Source organism: Mus caroli, unplaced genomic scaffold (assembly GCF_978045245.1).
Source record: "Mus caroli unplaced genomic scaffold, Mus_caroli_1 scaffold_6, whole genome shotgun sequence".
In the NCBI taxonomy this organism is placed as follows: domain Eukaryota; kingdom Metazoa; phylum Chordata; class Mammalia; order Rodentia; family Muridae; genus Mus; species Mus caroli.
The window spans coordinates 9,946,972-9,967,588 of NW_028227261.1; the positions used below are offsets into that span (position 1 = coordinate 9,946,972).

The 20,617-nt window shown below is 41.1% G+C and overlaps 1 protein-coding gene and 1 long non-coding RNA gene across 2 annotated transcripts in view; both read left to right on the plus strand.

The window, feature by feature from the left end:
- Positions 1 to 20,617, plus strand: part of LOC110287984 (uncharacterized) — a 517,828-nt gene that overhangs the window by 439,945 nt on the left and 57,266 nt on the right. The window lies entirely within an intron of this gene.
- On the plus strand, positions 12,476 to 16,511 carry LOC110302824 (uncharacterized). The gene is made up of 3 exons (XR_015047285.1): positions 12,476 to 12,566; positions 13,140 to 13,224; positions 15,939 to 16,511. It is a non-coding gene; the product is annotated as an uncharacterized LOC110302824 (long non-coding RNA).

Genomic DNA, 20,617 nt, shown 5'->3' on the forward strand with positions numbered 1-20,617 from the left:
CTTGAGAACGTTACATCTCCATTTAGAGCCATAGGTATTCCACACTTTTGACTAGGATGTCTAAGGAAGACTGGTTATGGTGTTTATCTTTCCAGTTTACCAGGGAAATAGGAGGAAGGGTCCAAAGCCTGTGGGGAGGGGTCTTTCCTCAACAACCGCCCAGGCTCCTAATCCCAGTCTAGCTACTGAATAATGCCAACCAGAAAGAGATTTCACATTGGTCACACATAGGTCTGACAGCTTATCTCAGATGACCTTGCAGGAGACATGGGAGCTGGAATAATGATGTGTGGAATCACAGAACTGAATGTGTGTGTGCAATATGTATGTATGCATGCATGCATGAATGTATGCATGTATGTATATCTCAAGATCTAGAAGGTATTCATATGGTGTGTGGACTCCTGAATTTGTTCCCTTCCCAATGTGTCTAGTTGAATAAATCCCTTTTCTCTGATTTTCACTAGTGCATGCATCTGTAGTTGGTATACTGAGGACTGGCATGGTAACCTTGCTTTTTAAGGCTGCTAGGGCCCAGGTTTGTACCTTAAACTCTGTTAACATCTGAAGCAGTGGCACAGCAGGGCAATCAGGTCTGTAACACAGTGCAAGTTTATGGAATTTCACAATGCTTCATTGCTAGATATCTCAGACTTTGCACTAAAGGGAAAAAAAATCACCAAACAGGAAAGTAAAAAAAAATGTCAATATTTAAAAAAAAAAAATCCACAGTGTAACCTGGCATTATGGTGCAAGCTACTTAGGAATCTGAAGCAGGTCTGTGAGCTACCAGGCCTAGGTCTTTTTTGCTAAGTAAGCAAAAAGCAGTGAAATTAGTGGTTTATCTTAACACACAGCTTCAAGCTGACTTATAAAGAAAAACAAACAAAACTGACACTTTATTCTTTCTCTATATGTTGAAGATCAACCATCAAGGCCACATCACTTTCTGATTCTGGAACTAACTAAACCAAATACAGCAAACCCTGTAGGAGTGGGGTGTAGTATAGCCCAGGGATTAGAGCACTTGCCTAACATGGAAAAACTCTAGAGTTGGCCTCCACTAAATAGACCTATATATTTTTTTAAAAAAATGTCCTGTTTTTGTTTTTGTTATGTGACCCAGGATGGCTTCAAATCCAGTAAGTTTCTATGTTAGCTTTGTAAGTGCTTTACAGGCATGGATCACCAAAGTAGGCTTTCTTCGAAGGGGTTTGTTGTTGTTGTTTTGTTTTGAAGTTATAATTTTATTATAATATTTTCCCTTTCTATTTCTACCTCCAAACTCTCCCATATTGCCTTCCAACTTCCTACTTGCCTTCAAATTCATAGCCTCTTTGTTTTCCAACTGTTGCTGTATTCATGTAAGTACACGTACATACATATCTATGTCTATCTCTATATCATCTCTCTATCTATATATTTGTGTGTGTGTACACACACACACACACACACACACACACACACACACACACACACGCTACCTGTACATATGTTTTCAGTTTAGAACCAGACTAGCATTTGGGGTGCTCTTGCCTGGAAAAGACAACCTCCCCAACTCCTGACTCACCTGCTATTGAATCCTGAATCACCCCCTAAACTGTATATAAATCGTATCCAGGTGACTGTAGCACTCAGTGTTGAAGCCTCATGGGTTTTTTGGTCTCCATCCTGTTTGGCATGTTTGTTCGTGTCATCCTGGTTTGGTTCCAATTTGGAGAGTCGTGTTGATGAGATTATAGGTGTAGATTCTGATGTTACTAGGAGACACAATCTCATAGCAAACTCCCTGACCTTTCTTCTGTAGTGTTTCCTAAACTTTCAGATTGGGAACATTTTGTAGGTGTATCCAATGAGACAAGGCTCCACAACTCTGGGTTTTGATAGGTTGTGTTTTAATTGTGGCAGTGTCTGTATGTTGCAAAAAGAAGTTTCTCTAATGAGGGTGAAAATAAATGTTCATAAACTGTTAGAGATTATGCTGGTTTAGTAAATCTTTGGTTATATAGATTATCCTCTGGTAACCAGTACTTTACTAGCACTAAGGTGTTAGTTAATTTTCCAGCACCAACATGGCCTCCTTGATGAGCAAGTCCTAAATCAAATTAGAGAGCTGTTGGCTACCACCAAGCTATGTGTGGCACTTCTTCACCATTGCAGTTATGCTATGCTGGTTGTTTATGTGGTTCATAGGTGTCATGGCTGGGAAGGACAATTGGTTGCCTCCCTCCTTTGGAAGCTTGTATGATGACTTCTGATGTCATGAAAGCTAGTCCTCAGAGAGGAGACTTTCAGGTCAGTTTCAACTCAGGGGCCTAGGAACCCTGTTTCTCATGTACATGGTGTCTTCATCAAGGTATTTAAATAGAAAATTTCTAATTTGTTATTATTTTGGGTTCTTTGCAGTTGTTTTATTTTTGGGTACAGCGTTTCAGTATGGGTCCCAGACTGCCTTCAAACACAGTAGCTTTCTACCTCTCCCTTGGAAGTACTAGCATTGCTGGCATGTTCCACAAACTTTGGGATTTCTTTGAAGTTTTCAAAGCCAAACATCAGAAGTGAACAGGAGGCACTGGGATGTTTTCCTTGTTAACTCTGAGACTAATTGTGTTTGAAGTGGTAGACAAGCTGCTTGAGGGCAGAAAATGAGCGTTGGTGTTATAAGTGGTTGGACTTTGAAACATCAAGGTCACAATGTAGTTTCTGATTCATGCCCAGAATCAGCATGATAGAAAATGGAGTGTACCAGGAGGGCAAGTACTACTTGGTGCTGTGTTCGTTTTGATTACTGTCTCATGGGGCTGTAGATATAAATTAGAATATTCTATTTTGTATATTTACTTAATAATGCGTTCAAATGTTTGTGTATACCTCTTGTGGCAGAGAAAGTGGTATAAAGTAAGGAGCAATTTAAAAATAGTAAATATGAAGGATAGGGGTGTGACCTAGTGCTGGGACTCCTGTCTAACATGTTAGGACTCTAAGTTATATCCCTAGCACTACCAACAAACCAACAAAATCAAATGTAAAAATGAGAATTAATCAGTTACCTAACAGCTAGAATGCATTGTAAATTGGCACACAGTATTATTACAATGGTTAATCTTCATTGTCTACCTGATTGGTTTTAGAAGTATGTTTATGTGGAGCAATGGGCTGCACATAGACAGCCTGGTCTCCAGTCGAGCATAGGTCTTGAACCCCGTGTAGTGATTTCTACCTATATGGGACGGAAGGCATTCGATCATGTCTTCTGGACCCTCGGCTCCTATCGAAGTTACCACCCCCACAGCCCCCACAAGAGAGGTGTGTGGCTATCAGTCATTTAGGAGCACCACCAAGCCTTCCCACATGCAAATAAGGTTTCCCCCAAACTCTCACTCCAACCCAATGAGAGGTACCTGCTGTCTAAGCCTGAATCAGCCCCAAAACAGCATATAAATTCTATCCAGGAAATTAAAGGTGAGCGAGAACTACTCTGTCCCCTGAGTTTTTTGTTCCAAAAGCTGTAACACTTGAGAAGAGATTTTTCTCTCCAGAAGAAGATCTCCCTGAGGTCCTTCCACAGGCCTCACTGGTTTGGCTTCTCGTAGGCTCAGCCAGACAAGACTCAGTGCATGGCCAGCTTGGAGTTACTGAGCGACCTGGAAGAAAAGGCAGAGACTTCATCTCCCTGCCTGCACTCACTTCCCTTCACAGGAACCCTCGCAGCAGGACTGGCCAGAGATCTCTGTGGAAAACCTCTGGTACCCAGGCCCACATGTTTAGGTTTGTCTGGATAGGTTAAATGAGAAGAGAAGACCTAGCTTGAGTGTGGGCAGTCCTGGGCTGGGGCTCCAGGACGAACAAAAAGGAGAAAGTGGGCAGAGCAGCAGCATTCATCTTCTGGCTGTGGCTGTAATGTGATGTAACGTGCCTTTCTTTCCCTGAAATGATGGACTGTATTTTTTAAGGTATAAGTGAGAATAACAGCAATAATCATAATATGAGAAAAATGCTTTTTCTTTAAAAGTTGTTTATCAGATATTTGGTCATAGAAATAGGAAAAGATACTATTGCAATATGAGTGATCCAAATTAACAAGTAGGCAGGCATGGTGGTACTCATTCTGTAATGCCAAAGCGTAGGAGGGTTAGGCAGGGGGATTGAAGGCTTAGAGCTAGTTTGTTCTCAATAGCAAGTTCTGAGCAGATCAGACTACATGGCAAGATGTTTTCTAATATAATTATAAGAACAAAAATCAGTCTTTTTTTATTTTGGTGCGTGCTCTCTCTCTCTCTCTAATATTTACTATGACTAATATAGTTATATAATAATATACAATACATAATACATAATATATCATATACAACAGATAACATATAGCATATATACCATAATATATATGATATATAATATAAAATATATAACATGTAATATATAAAATAATATAATAATTAATATACTTGATAATATGATATAGAATGTAGAATAGAATATAAAATACAGTGTTACTAGTAAGAGTTACTATAACTAATATAATTATATTAATTACATATATATGTTATATTAGACAAAGGACACTACAGTGATAAATAACCTGAATGCATTTTTGTCTCTTTGAAATGCAATAGAAGTAGGTGTGAAAGTTCAGAGATTGGAAACTCATTTGTGAAACATAAACAAGGGTGTCATAGATATTACTAGATCCCCCATTCTGTACAATTAGTATAGCTCACAGAATGCTAAGCCAGTGAGAGAGAGGTATGAAAAGAGGAAATTGAGTCAATCAAAGAAACAGATAAAAACAAAAGCAAAATTGAAATAAAGGAAGGGGGGGCATGGAGAGAAACATTTATCACCAAGAAAACAGGATGGGAAGAAAAGAGGGATTCTGTTTGTTTCTTTTGAGATAGAGACTTTCACTGATCTGGAACTTGGTGTGTAGGTTAGCGGCTGATGATCAGGAGCCAAGGATCTGCCTGAGGTTGTTAATATGACCCCAGGCCCTCACGTTTATAAAGAAAGCACTTTACCAACTCCTCATCCCCCATCAAAAGAAGGGCCAAGGAGCATGCTCGGTGATATGGGGTGGGAATGAGGCAGTTATGGAGATATGACTGAGTAATCTGAGTTTATACTTTAAAGCACTATGTGCGTTACTCTTATGTAGACATGCCATCTCCTAAGAAGATAAGTTCCCATTGTCCTTTAAGACAGTAACAAGCAATTCCCACTTCCTGGCCCTGGCATTCCCCTGTACTGGGGCATATAATCTTCACAAGACCAAGAGCCTCTTCTCCCACTGGTGGACTACCAGGCCATCTTGAGGGAGTGTTAGATGAATAATTCCATTGACTGAAGCACTGTAGACTGTCAAGGCCATCAGGTTGGAGTGAGGAAGTCTGGCTCTGAAGCCAACAAAAAAGAGATCAGATGCTCCTCCTAGGTCTCTGTATCTTCATGCCTTGGTCTATTTCTCACTGTCCTGAGAAATCTGAGCTCAACATGAACAGCTCCTGGAACCACATAGCTGAAAACCTTGTGTCCTTCACTGTATGGCAACTTCTGACCAGCTACTAGTCTCAGATGCAATGAGAAGTCACTTTGTCTTTTGTCTAGACTTGGTTTGGCCCTAAGTTGCTCCTGAGTCCTACTGACTTAGAGAAATACTTAAGGAAGAGAAAGAGGATTAAAAGTTCTTTCATCTGTATCGGAACCTTCAGAACAAGTGAGAGTCAGCAGAACCTTTGTGTGTGATAGGGTTGGCAATGAGGTTGCTAAGGCAGCTGCTTGAATGTGTGACCTTGTGTTTGTCTTATGCACGGAACACTCACTGAAGAGTGCCGCTAGCCACAGGTGGACAATCCAGGAGAGAACGAAAGACTTGGGGCTAGAAAGGAGAGGGACAGCATTCTAGAGTCAGGAGAGCTATGAGACTGTCTCCCCCTTCTCCCTGCCTGTGTTTGGCTGGGCTCTTCTTAGTCCTTCACATGCTCCATGATTTCTCAAATATGCTTCCAGCATGCTGCAAATTTATTAATGCTTATTCAAATTATTATATTAATTAAATGAGGCCAGAGGTGGCCTGGGTCATAGTAGACTGTCCATCTCCTGATTATGCACTTCTAAGGGTGAAAATGTGTGGCAAAGAGGTGCTTTCCCCAAATCCAATTCAAAGTGTTATAAAAATGTAAGAAGTCAGCCAGCTAGCCAGCCAGTCAATTAGTCCTCTGAGGCTATGCTTCGATTGCTACAATACCATTCTGAAACAACCTCATACCTTCTCTACAGTCATGGGCAGAACTTTATGTCTTCTTTTTCTCTTTATGATGATCATTAGGAGTCTCCTAAAAACTAGCTCTGGATGTCCAGTGTGAAGAAGGGACAGGTGGGACAGCAGTTATCCTCATTTTTGCCACTGAACATCTGTGTGATGTCAACAAGTCACAAAGCCTTCCTAGGCTTTAACTTTCTCATTTGAAGAGTGAAGAGGAAGATGGACGGATGATTCTGTGCATCTCAGGAGCAGTACTCTCCTAGGCTCCTTGATGGCTTTGAGCAGACTTCTGCTGAGACCCAGCTCTGGGATGTCACCTAAATTGTGACCTTTCAGGACACTAGCACTGCAGCCAACCAACAGTGGATAGAGGGTGGGAAGAGGAGTCTACCCCACTAGGCTGCTGTTCTGCACCTCAGAGTTTTGAGATCCAGAGTGTGCATCAAAAGTTGTCTGTGCCATATGCTCCAAATGATCTCAGCAAATTTGATCCCAGCACTAGGGCTTAAGAAGATGCTTCTATCAAGGCCAGGTCCAACCAGGGGTTTTAAAGTAGGGAGGGACCTGAGAGACAGACGTGTAAAGCAGGAGTTGGTGTCCCTGGGAGGACATTAGCAATCTGACCAGTTCCCAGACTGGAAGTGGTCACGTGGCTCTTGGCTTATTACCAAAGTCAGGAAGGACATTCTTTTCTATGAGGCAGAAGACTCCTGGGAGGTGGATACTTTCAGAGGCAGCTCTTTCTTTGCTGTTTGTGTGCATGATTTCTCTTTCAGAAATGCCAGGAGGCTTCATGTACGGCTTGGCTTGATAAGCCATGTTAGAATGAGAGGAATTATAAACGCTCGCCATTGTCACTATGCCATCATAATTATGGTAATGCAATCAGTAAAATATATCTGCCTCTTAAGGTCTAGTGTAATTGGATTCTGCTGAATTGATGCAATTAAAAGAATTAGGGAGCCCATTAGGTGATTTATGTTTTCTATAAAAAATTTCTCAAAGTAGCAGAAAAGGAAAAGATTAGGCTTCACCCGTGGCTTTGCTTTCTCTAGTCTAACACTCCACCTCCTGGAGAAACACTACATAGTATTTAAGACTCCAGATAGTTTAAAAACTAAGAAGACTGTCTAGCATCAACAAATCTGTAAAATTAAAAAAATAAATATCCATAAATGAGAGGAGAAATTCTTACTTTATAGTTGATTTAGTAGCATTTCCTTAATAGCATTAGCTTCAAAGACGTGTGTAGCATGAATGTGCCAAACATTACATAATTGCAAAGAAATTAGTCAGAAAAAAAATAATGAATGCCTTTAGGTTTGTGTCTTTGACTTGCAAACGAAAATTCAGAAGCTATTTACAGAGTTTGAAGCAATGATGTCTGGACCAGTGTCTAGTATATTTAATATTATTTCTTAGAATTTAAATTAACTTAAATAGCTATTGACTGAAGTCATCATACATAAGAAGCATTTTAGACAGTGACTGACATAAGCATCAATGAATTAATTTCTGTCCTGTTTTCCCTGAAGGGCTCAAGGCAAAACCCGTTTTGATGACTTGGGAATAAAAACAAATGTATGAGGGGAAAGGAAACTCAGAAGAGGAATAAAATCTAAAATCAGGTGGTGTGGCTTATGAAAACTGGTACTAGTAGATATACCATTTGTACTGGCTGGTTTTATGTGTCAACTTGACACAAGCTGAAGTTATCACAGAGAAAGGAGCTTCAGTTGAGGAAATGCCTCCATGAGATCCAGCTATGGGGCATTTTCTCAATTAGTGATCAAGAGGAAAGGCCCCTTGTGGGTGGTGCCATCTCTGGGTCTTAGGTTCTATAAGAGAGCAGGCTGAGCAAGCCAGGGGAAGCGAGTAAAGAACATCCCTCCATGGGCTCTGAATCAGCTCCTGCTTCCTGACCTGCTTGAGTTCCAGTCCTGATATCCTTTGGTGATGAACAGCAATGTGGAAAGTGTAAGCTGAATAAACCCTTTCCTCCCCAACTTTCTTCTTGGTCATGATGTTTTGTTCAGGAATAGAAACCCTGACTAAGACAGAGCGTTTCAGTGTATCTCTTCCCACACATTGCTAAGGCCACAGAAGTTCTCAAGATGGATCAGTAGATGGCTATAAGGCAGACACTGAGTGGCTTTTGGAGCTCTACAGGGATCCTCTTGGCACAGTAAGGACTTTCTGCCTGAGAGAAAGTGTACTTCTGGGGTGATGAGTCCTGGAACTCACTTTCTGTGAGGAGGAATACTGTCTTTTCTTTCTATACTACCTTTTAGCTTTTCTTCCATCTTCCCTCAGGGAAGGCAGGGCTGTTCTAATCATTGAAGGGCAACTGTGTTATATGCTATGATAGGGGACAGCTGGAGGCATGTCTTTCTAGCACCTATGGGTGCAATTCCTATGCACAATTTTTTCTTTGTTGTTCGAAATGCTTCTAAAATCTGCCTTCCTCTTCTAAGTTCATGGCTCTTTCAGGGTTCTCATAGCCATCATGCCTCCCCGACTTCACTGGAACTGTATTCTGTTCTGGGGGAGATTCCCCACCCGCTGCCCTAACAGTAGGACTTGACTACAGCCCATTTCTCATGTTCTTCTTCCTCACCATGGAATGAGCACTGGATCCAAGCCAGGCTCAAATGGATTCTCTGGAGGGTTAAAATAAAAACCAAGAAAATAGGATCCCCCTTTTTTTCTGGTAGAAAAATTGGAGAGGCATGAGTCCACGGCTCTACCGCCAACTCTAACCTATAATACATGAAAGATGGCACATGGGTTAACCTAGACCTCATTGAGAGGTACAACAGCAGAGAGATGAGGAAGGATAGAGTAGGTATGGCTAAGGAAAGTTGGGAAGAGAGAAAAAGAAAGGAGGGAGGAAAAAATAATTAGGGAGACCCAATGACATTTCGATAATTTTAATCTTCCTAAGTGTCTTAGTCAGTGTTCTATTGCTGTGAAGAAACACCACTATCATAACAATTCTTAAAAAGGAAAGCATTTAATTGTGGCTGGCTTACAGTTTTAGAGGTTTAGTTCATTGTCATCATGGCTAGGAAGCATGGTAGCCTGTGCAAAGACATTGTGGTACGGGAAAAATGAGAGTTCTATATTCAGATCCACAAGCATCGGGAAAATAGAGTCACTGGGCCTGGCTTGGGCTTCTGAAACTCTAATGTCCACCCCTAGTGACACACTTCCTCCAGCAAGGCCATACCTCCGAATCTCTTTAAGTAGTGACACTCCCTAATGACCAAGCATTCAAATATTTGAGCCTTGTGGGGGACATTCCTATTCAAATTACCATACAGTTTTGGTTTTTTCTCTTAAGTTCTATAATTCTACAATATAGTCTAGAAATCTCTATCCAGTGGATTAATTCTGAACTGAGTTTTCTTTTCATTTACAGTCTAAAGAACCTAGAACAAGAGAACTGAACTCTGCCTACCATTTCAGTTTTCTGGTTTCCCTGTGTTTTCAGCTGCACAGACATGGCTGGCTCTCAGAGTCCCAGGAGCCTCAGCTTCTTATGCTGCCTGAGACTGTCCCTTTTCAGGCTAATCTCTAATTCACTGTGGCAGTATTAGACTAACTGTAAACGTAGTAGGAATTGGTTAGTCTTTGTACTCTTCTTATAGCTAGTTGTTTAGCTCTTTACAATTGCTAGGATCTTATAACAGAGAAGTGGCAAGATAAACCACTTTCTTTTCTAAATTGTTTATTTATTATTATTGTTGTTATTGATTTTTTTTGTTTCTTCAAGACAGGGTTTCTCTGTGTAGCCTTGGCTATTCTGAGATTTGCTGCATATACCAGGTTGTCCTCAAACTCAAAAGGTCTGCTTGTCTCTGATTTGGGATTAAAGGTATGTGCTGCCATGTCCTGGCTGTTTTTTTTGGGGGGGGGGGTTGGTTTTGGTTTATTTGTTGTTGTTTTGTTTTTTGTTTTTGTTTCTGTTTTTGTTTTGATTTTCAAGACAGGAGTTCTCTGTGTAGCCCTAGCTGTCCTGGAATTCACTCTGTAGAACAGGTTGGCCTTGAACTCAGAAATCCGCCTACCTCTGCCTCCCAAGTGCTGGGATTAAAGGTATGCGCCACCACTGCCCAGCTAAGACTGTATTTTTATTTCATTCAGAGACAACAACATTTTAAGTTTCCACCAAGAATAGGCATGTAGCAATGTTTTAACTTTGCTTTTACAGTTTGGCTGACAATTGTTATTTTTGTTTTCTGATAATAGCCATTTTTATTTTATTATTATTTTTTTAATTAGGTATTTACTTCATTTACATTTCCAATGCTACGCCAAAAGTCCCCCAAACCCTTCCACCCCACTCCCACTTCTTGGCCCTAGTGTTCCCCTGTACTGAGGCATATAAAGTTTGCAAGACCAATGGGCCTCTCTTTCCACTGATGACTGACTAGGTCATCTTCTGATACATATGCAGCTGGAGACATGAGCTCCAGGGGGTACTGGTTAGATCATATTGTTGTTCCACCTATAGGGTTGCAGACCCCTTTAGCTCCTTGGGTACTTTCTCTAGCTCCTCCATTGGGGGCCCTGTGATCCATCCAATAGCTGACTGTGAGCATCCACTTCTGTGTTTGCTAGGCCCCGGCAAAGTCTCACAAGAGACAGCTATATCTGGGTCCTTTCAGCAAAATCTTGCTAGTATATGCAGTGGTGTCAGCGTTTGGAAGCTGATTATGGGATGGATACCCGGATATCCATCTCTATATGGTCCATCCTTTCGTCTAAGCTCTGAACTTTGTCTCTGTAACTCCTTCCATGGGTGTTTTGTTCCCAATTCTAAGAAGGGGTGGATTGTCCACACTTTGGTCTTCGTTCTTCTTGAGTGTCATGTGTTTCGCAAATTGTATGTTATATCTTGGGTATCCTAAGTTTCTGGGCTAATATCCACTTATCAGTGAGTACATATTGTGTGAGTTCTTTTGTGATTGGGTTACCTCACTCAGGATGATGCCCTCCAGGTCCATCCATTTGCCTAGGAATTTCATAATTCATTCTTTTTAATAGCTGAGTAGTACTCCGTTGTGTAAATGTACCACATTTTCTGTATACATTCCTCTGTTGAGGGGCATCTGAGTTCTTTCCAGCTTCTGGCTATTACAAATAAGGCTGCTATGAACATAGTTGAGCATGTGTCCTTCTTACCGGTTGGAACATCTTCTGGATATATGCCCAGGAGAGGTATTGTGGGATCCTCCGGTAGTACTATGTCCAATTTTCTGAGCAACCGCCAGACTGATTTCCAGAGTGGTTGTCCAAGCTTGCAATTCCACCAACAATGGAGGAGTGTTCCTCTTTCTCCACATCCTCGCCAGCATCTGCTGTCACCTAAATTTTTGATCTTAGCCATTCGGGCTGGTGTGAGGTGGAATCTCAGGGTTGTTTTGATTTGCATTTCCCTGATGATTAAGGATGCTGAACATTTTTTCAGGTGCTTCTCACTGGCTGCTTACTTTAAAAATTATATATCTATGTATATATTTGAATGTGGGCTTGTGCACTTAAGTACCCAAGAAGGCCAAAAGAGAGCATTGAATCTCCTGGAGCTGTTTAGATGGTTGTGAGCCATGCCATGTGGTTGCTGTGGTTAAAACTCAGGTCCCCTGTAAGAGCAGCGAGTGATCTTAGCCACTGAGCCATTTCTCTAGTATATAAGATAAGTCATTTTCTTTAACAAATGTGATGGATTGGGTAGTTTAAAATAAGAGAAAAATTAATTACATGTATTATGTATGTATGGTTACAGTTGGAGTCAGAGACAAGTGGCAGACGATGGCATCCTGTGGGCTGAGGGGCAGCAATAAACCATGATGGCAATAGAGGATCTGAGATGATGAGGACAGACACTTGAGCTGAGGAAGCAGTGCTATATACTGTCTTCCTCCTCTCAAGGATGTAGGTAATGTGGGAAGATGGAGGGCTGACAGCAGATGCTTGTAGGTGATTCCCAGGGAGGTGTCTGAGAAACACTTTCAGCTACTTTCCCAAAGCTAAGTGTTTCCAAAGATGCTTGAAACAGTTGTGTAGAGAACAGGATGGACCAAACTAGGAGATGACTGAGCAACTGATGTCCCTTGTGATTCTCAGAGTGCCATGAGGTGAGCCCTCTGTGACATCACAGGGTAAATCCCTGCCTTAGTAATAGCAGAGTGCTTAGCCTGAGGATAACTCAGAGTCTAGCAAGGAGGTCTGGGATTCACACTGAGCATGTGTGTCTGCCTAGACTTGGGCTGTTTTCTGGGATGGACTACCTGAAATTCATCACGTGAGTAGCTCACTCAGTGCGAGGCACTTCGTCACTGGGGTCTTAAGTGGGGGAGGCAGAAATAGGGAGAGGGACTTAAAGTGTTTCTGATTGAAGACAGCTCTAAGACTGTCTTCAAGAGAGCTAAGGGGAGCTAGAAATAGATCAGAAGTCTCATAGTAGTGGGAATGGCCACTCAAGACTGTAGGAAGAACCCCTCACTCACAGGGGGAGAGGCCTTGGAAAGAAGCCATATATATATATGGACATGGACTTGAGCCCCCAGCCTAGGCCAGGAAGGAGGGAACAGTGCTTTTGCCACGCCCACATTTGACCATCACACATAGCTTGTCCAGGGAAGGAGGCAGAGCATCCCTGACACTGGTATCTGATCTTCCCTGGTGACTTCAGTCCCTGGTAGTAGCAATCTTTGCATGTGTACTCAGAGAGCTGCCACAATATGAGTCAAACATCAATGCCAGTATCATGGGAAACGCCATGACAGCACCTTCCTCTCTCATTCTATACTTAAATACATGTTTTCATTTTGTAGGTGTGTTGTATACATTCTTACGTATGTGCTCATGTCTGCAGGTCCACATCCATATGTGTGAAAGTGCATGAGGAGGACATGGAATGATGCCACATATCTTGCTACAAATAAGTATAAACAGTTGCTGTAAGTATCAGAAAGGTGTGTGTGTGTGTGTGTGTGTGTGTGTGTGTGTGTGTGTGTATGTGTGTGTGTGTGTCTGTGCATATGCTCATGCTAAAGAACTTGCCAAACAAGTACTCAGGGAGACAACACCTACAGCTCACCAGTTGTAGTTACACAAGTCAGGGTACTTTATGTTAAGAGAGAAAGCACGGTCGTTCCTCATGTTACATCTAGGCACATGGGAAGAAGCTGGAGAGAGGTGTGGTCAGCCTCTGTTACGTCATATAGCCTGTTGCCATGGTTAAAGGCTATGGTGTTGGTGTGAGGGAGCTCAGGGATGGGATGGGATCTGGAAGGAACTGAAGGTTTGTTGGGCTGTATGTTGGGAGAAATATATACAGATCCCCATGATGAAGTCCTGACTAAACCTCATTGTGCTGTACTGGGAGATAGGAGTGAGGAAGTGTATGAAGCCTAATGTGGTCCTTCAAGTGACCTTTAGCAGGGCCTGTGCTAAAGCAGTAGAAACTGTTACAGTATCAGCAGGGTGTGTGTGTGTGTGTGTGTGTGTGTGTGCATATGCACATGCTAAAGAACTTGCCAAACAAGTACTCAGGGAGACAACACCTACAACTCACCAGAGAATAAGCCTAGGGAATGGTCACACCCAGCTTGTACCACATGAAAAGACTCCAGGTTCCAGACTAGTGCAGGATGAAGCTCGGATGTTGTGCCCTAAGCCATGGACAACTATCAGCTATGGCAGTCCATTGTGTCCAGGGTCCTACTCTAGGCTTCTGAAAGGACTTTGCTTCTTCACAGTAATAATCTTCTTGTCTTGTATGTCCAGGGGTTGTCTCCAGCATGACCGAAAGCAGGTACTCAACAGGTGTGGGAACTAAAAGGGAGGCTGGGGAAGAGGGGGGAGGGAGGATAGCCCACGTCCGGCCAGAGTTCCACCTATGCTCTGGGCAGGCGGACATGGGAGGGCTGCCAGACACTTTCCACTCGGCCCCAGGTGGGCATTTAAGCCACTGACCCCACTCAATAGGGGGTGGACAGGGGCAGCCCCCAACAAGGGGCCCTGGAGTAACACCCTGTAGCCCCGGGGTTATGGGAGTGAGGGCTGAGGGAGAGAGGTTCCCACACAGGTGAGAGTCTGTGCAGCGGGCCTTGATGAGCAGAGACAGTCTGTGGTTTAAGACCTTTATTATAGAAAGGCAAGGAGAAAGGATAGAAGGTAAAAGAGAGAGAGACTGGCCATGGTCAAGAGGAGACAAAGGGGAAAGGGAGATAGAGAAGAAAGTCTAGAGAGTAAGAGGGAGAGAGACGAAGAGAGAGGAAAGAAGAGAGGAGAGTAAGGAGATTAAGAGCAAGAGGAGTCAGAGAGTGAGGAGGGGTCAAACAGCCCTTTTTATGGTATGCTGTTATCTTTACTGTTGCTAGGTAACTGGGGATGAATCTAGCCTGAAGGTTAGAAGCTTGGGACATTGCCTATAGGACTACTAACCATGCTTCTCCTGTGGGGGCTGAGGGAACGGTAACTTTGACATGAGCCAGAGTTCCAGGAGACATGAGAGAATTCCCTCCATCCCATGTAGGTGAATTATCACCACCGGGTCCCAGAGTTCAGACCTCAGCTTGACTGGAGACCAGACTGTTTGTGTATAGCCCATCGTCCCACAAACAGGATATATTATTCCAGCACTCTACCTAACCCTGCACACTATACATAATTATGTTTAAATTGTATGTTAGTGTGCATGGTCTGGGAGTGTATATACAGGACTACATGTGACTTCAGGTATAAAGGCATGCAGGAAAGAGCAGGAGCAAGGACCTGAATGGCAGTCACAAGGGCTCTGTGAAGTTCTTGAGGTGTTCCTTATTTGACACAACAGGAGTTCTGTTAAGCCAGAACAGCAGTAAATACAAGGGTGCCTGTCATGCTATATATAGTCTCAACGAGAAGACACCATACACGTGCCAGGAAGGGAGGCCTCTGAAGAAACTGTCAAGTCAGTACCTGCTTTTAAGACTCAAAACTCACGCTCATAAGTGATCAACTACTTACATTGCCCCCCATGCCATTATTTCAGGGAACATATGTTACACAGGTCCATAAGGAAGTGCTTTCCAGGACCTTCTCTGTGTTTTCTTTTAAACTTGTGAACCTTCCTAGAAATCTTTATTTTCAACTCATAGGCCATTTCCTGCATGGCCACAGACATTGATATCACATCCCTTCTTCATCTACTTAACATATTTATATTTATGGCTGTTATTGTATTTGTGAATGAATCTGTGTGTGTGTGTGTGTGTGTGTGTGTGTGTAGGATCATATCAGTTGTTTCTTTAGTGACATTCTCAGAAGTCATCAACTATCATGATGAGGCCCAGGAGGGAAACTTCCTGAAATGCTGCTTTCTGGGAAATCCTATTACAAGCTGTGTTTAATGGTGGTGAAGAGACAGGTTAGAGGCCAAAATTTCAATCAATTTGATACCAGTCCAAAAGGCACCTGTGTACCTGCACACCCTTTGAGCTTTCCTAAACAGAGTGAGGCTTGGCCTCTGTGACCTCACAGAAGGGTTCACTGTCATGGTTATGGGTGTACCCTAGTTCTGAGGGCAGCAGAGTCCAATGCCTTAGGGGTTTCTGGACTGTTTAGTTTACCTCATCTTAATTTAACTGGACACAATATATCTATCTAGAATATCATCTGTTTCTTCTAGATTGCTGCAGTGTTGTTGAGTATATGCTTTTCTAGTAAGATCAGATGACCCTGAGATTCTACCATACACCAATTAGAATTGCAAAGATCAAGAACTCAAGTGACAACACATGGTGACAAGGGTGTGGAGAAAGAGTTCACTCCACTATTGCTTCTGGGATTGCAAACTGGTACAACCACTCTGGAAATCAATCTGGCAGTACCTCAGAAAATTGGAAATAATTCTACATGAAGACCCAGATATTCCACTACTGGGCATATACACAAAAGAAGATACACAATAACACAAGGACACATGCTCCACTATGTCCATAACTGCCATATTTGTATTAGCCAAAATCTGGAAACAATCCAGATGTTCTTCAACCAAGGAATGGATGTAGAAAAAATGTGGTTCAATAACACAATGGAATACTGCTCATCTATTAAAACTGAGAACATCATGAAATTTGCAGGCAAATGGAGAGAACTAGAAAATGTCATCCTGAGTGAGGAACCCAGGCTCAAAAGGACATACATGTTATGTCCTCATTGATAAGTAGTTATTTGGCAAAAAGATCAGAATACCATTATACACAAATCACAGACCACATAAAATTTAATTAGAAGGAATGCCAAATTGTGGATACTTCAATTTCACATAGAAGGAGAAACAAAATAATCCCAGGAGGCAGAAGAAGGGAGGGATGTGGATAAAAGAGGGAGAATCAGGGACAATCGAGGGCAGGATCAGGTATGTGGGGAGACAGGAGAGAAGGCCAGAGGGCCTGGAGTATTAATAGAAACATACAACAGTGTGGGAATGAAGAGCAGGGCAAATATCTAGATAGTCCCAGACAATATGGATGTGGAAGTCTCCCAAACCTCATTGGGGATGACCTTAGCCGAAATGTCCAAGAGTGGGTAGACGGAACCTAAATAGAATATCTCCAGTAGAAAGCATGGCCCCCATTTGAGGCATGGGGGCACCCGACCATCTTCAAAATTTGGACCCAGAATTGTTCATATCTAATTGTATGTAGTGACAAAAGTGGAGCAGAGACTGAAGAAAATGCCATCCACTCCCTTGATCAATCCATCCTATGGGCAGAAAAAAAAAAAAAAAAAAAAAAAAAAAAAAAAAAAAAAAAAAAAAAACCTTGACACTATTACTGAAGCCATGTTGTGCTCAGAAAGAGCCTGACATGACTGTCCACTGACAGACTCTATCAGGAGCTTATTGACACTGTTGCAGATACGTAGAGGCAACCATTGAGCTGAAGTCCAGGAGTGTTTTGTTGTTTAAGCCATATTTATACAACCACAACTTAAAGACAGGTAAAACTGAAAAGAAATTGCTAAAATATTGCTTGAGATTCAATCAAAATTCAAATAGTCTTTAAGAGAATAATATTTAAAGACATCATGGGAATGCATAATCTCCATAATCTCCAATAATCTCGACTAGGAAAGTGATACAATAGAAGAGTTAGAAACCATGGATGGATGTGAATAATACCAGCTTTGTTCCAACCACCAGGGAAATATAACCATGATAAAAAAAAAATGAAAAAAAAAAAAGACAAATTCATCGTCTTAGAAATTACTCTGGAAATATCCACACAATAGGATAAATGAAAAATATCAGGACAAGTCAAGCATACATAGTCAGCAATTTACCAACACAGTTAAGAAATGCCCAGTAGAATTTGAGGGTCAGAGTTCTTATGAGCAGCAGAGAAAGTGGTCTCAATCGTGGTACAATGCCTTTCTGCCCACTAGCCTAGCAATTCCTTTGACCTGGGAGTTTCCATGACTTCTTGGTTGCAGTTCCTGCCACTGCTTTAGTGACTGAAAAAAATTCCTAAGGCCTAAACTGGCAACAGTGCAGATGAAGGGAATTTTTACATTGTTGTGAGACCCATGGCAGTGTGCTCTACTCCTAGTTCCACACCTTGCAGCTTGCAGACTCCTGACAAGGAGGGGATTCTGATCCCACTCCATTTCCTTCAGGCCCTCAGTTTCTCTGAGGAATCCTCCTGTTAAAAAAGCAGTTTCAATCAAGAAATGATTCTTCCCACCTACTCCTAATGTTTCCCATCCCCATGTTCTCCCACCAGTTGTCCTGCTGCTAAAGAGATATTTTCTTTCCATGCAAGGTACTGCCCTAGTCCTGCTGAGTTACTAAAATTGTAGCCACTGGAAGATCTTCTGGGAATGTCCATTAGTCTTCTGTAGTGTGGCTCTAATTGTGTATCTTACAATGCTCATCCACAAATAGTGAATGTTTCCAAATTTGGTGAGCCTGTTTTCTTGGTCTTCAAACATGATATTATTAATTTCCCTAAGCCAATGACTTTCATCTTTTTCAATCTGCACATGATGTCTTCCACATAATTCCAACAGTGAGTCTACCTGAACCTATGTTGTACACCCTCACCATATTCTTGTTGTACCATAGACAAGAAGCCGGTGTAGAAATGTTTATAGAATGAAGACAATCATATTGTATGAGGGGCAAAAGGTAAGTTGTGTATTTGCTGTGCACAATTTGGAACTTTACACTAACACTGGAAATATCTGAAGATATGGGATAATGATCTCTAAGGCATCAGGCAGTGGGGCCTAGAATCATGCAACATAAGAAACTGGAATATCCAGATTGTCCAGGTGGTTGTAATTTCCTGACTGTTAAGGGCTATTTCAGAAGCCTAAATTTAAATTGCCTGGTGTGTGAGCATCAGCATCCCTGATGCAGCACTTGATAGAAAATACCAATGATCATTTGAAAACAAGGGCCTCTGAAGTGTCTATTAGTAGTTTGATCCTACTAAGGAAGAGGTCAACAATTTCCAATACTAAGAATAACATATTGTTATCACTAAGTTTCTCAAAAGTTGAGAATTTTCCTTATTTTTTTTAAATCAAGGAAAAATGTGTAGTGATATAGATTTGTTCAACAATTTCCACTACTGAGAATAACAATGTTATCACGAAGTTTCTCACAAGTTGAAATTTGTCCTTATTTTTTTTTATATCAAGGAAATTGTGTAGTGATAATAGATTTGTTCATTTTAACATATGACATTTTCTTAGATCCTAATTTTCTGAGTCTTCCTGAATTTACTATAAATATTCTAATAAAATGCTTTTGCTTGGCATAAATATTTTACATCGTTTTCAGTATTTCCAAATGTATTTCCTGGATGTTTGGATTTTTAAACTGTGCATGAGATTTTACCTCATCTACCATACAAAGGGTACTTCTTTTAAGATTTACAGATTCATGCTATTTGTATGGATGGACTCACATATGAAATAAAAAGGAGATTCATACCTTAATAGTGAGTTGTTGTATTTTTCTCAAAAATGTACATTCTAAGGTGTGTAAAATGTGAGCATCTCCTAAATGATTTAGGACAAGAATGGAAATCTTAGTCAGTCCTTGAGGTAGAGTGGAGTATGAAGGTTCAGAGTGGAGTATGAGGAACAATAGGACAGGACACCATAATGACTTGTTATACGTGTCCCTGGAGAGAGCTTTGGAGTTGTGCAGGGACATAGCACAGTTAGGATGGATATCCCTGAAAACTATGAAGCTATATTTTCATTTATTTTTGGTAGTATTTTATCTCATATTCCCTTGAGTCAAGAGAGAGAGAAAGAGAGAGAGAGAGAGTAGAGAGAGAGTGCAGACTTACTGTTGAGGTTCTAAATGCCTTTACATGTTTTTTGTTTCCTGTTTTGTTGTTTGGTTTTGTTTTTTGTTGTTGTCTTTGATTGTTTGTTTTAATAAACCTAGTACTGATCGCGCAGTAAGCCTGGATTATTGCATAGAATCTTCCGTTTTAAGTTAACACAAATCATCATCTCTAATACAATGTTGTTAAATTTTCTAATGCTAAACACTTATATACAATTCATATTATTCATATGTGGGTCAAGGTTGTTATTGACCAGCTGAAAATCACAAGTATTAAGTTTACGTTACAGGTTTACAGAAAATATTCATGACTTCAGCAAATACTTTATGAGAAATAGTTCCAGCGATGATGCAACATTTATTCATCTAATTATTGTAAGTGCAAACTGAAAACAGCCAAGTCAACCTTGTTAAAATATTCAGCTTTATTTACAGGGCAATGAGGAAGGAGATGTTGACAGAGCATAAGGGACTCATAGTCAGTTACTATCCTGAAACGTGAAACCAATAAATCATTTGTCACATTGATGTGATATGAATAATGAATACTGGATACTCAAAGCACACTTCACATCTGTAGGCATATTGTAGGATTAAGAACATGCAGTCTTGGTGGCTCAGTTTGTCAAATATACTATCAAGTATAATTTGTGTCAATTTCTTCATTTGAATTAAATATACAAAATGCTGCCAGTTTTATTAGACATTTTGAAGGCGATAGTACACTCTTTATTTAGTTTCCTTTTGGAATGGATCATTTCTAACTCCATGAATTGTTGCACAACATCATATTCTTCTGGCTTTCACACCTGCCTTCATCATATAATATTTGAGGGTGAACTAGTAAAAGTTTAATGAAAATGTTTCTTCATTATCATATATTCAGAGTTACTGCCAGCATAATAGTTGATATTATCTAAGATTTGAACATTGCATGAAGGTTTTCAAAAGTTTTCAGATTCATAATAATTCTTTAGTGTAGAGCACTAACTGTTGAA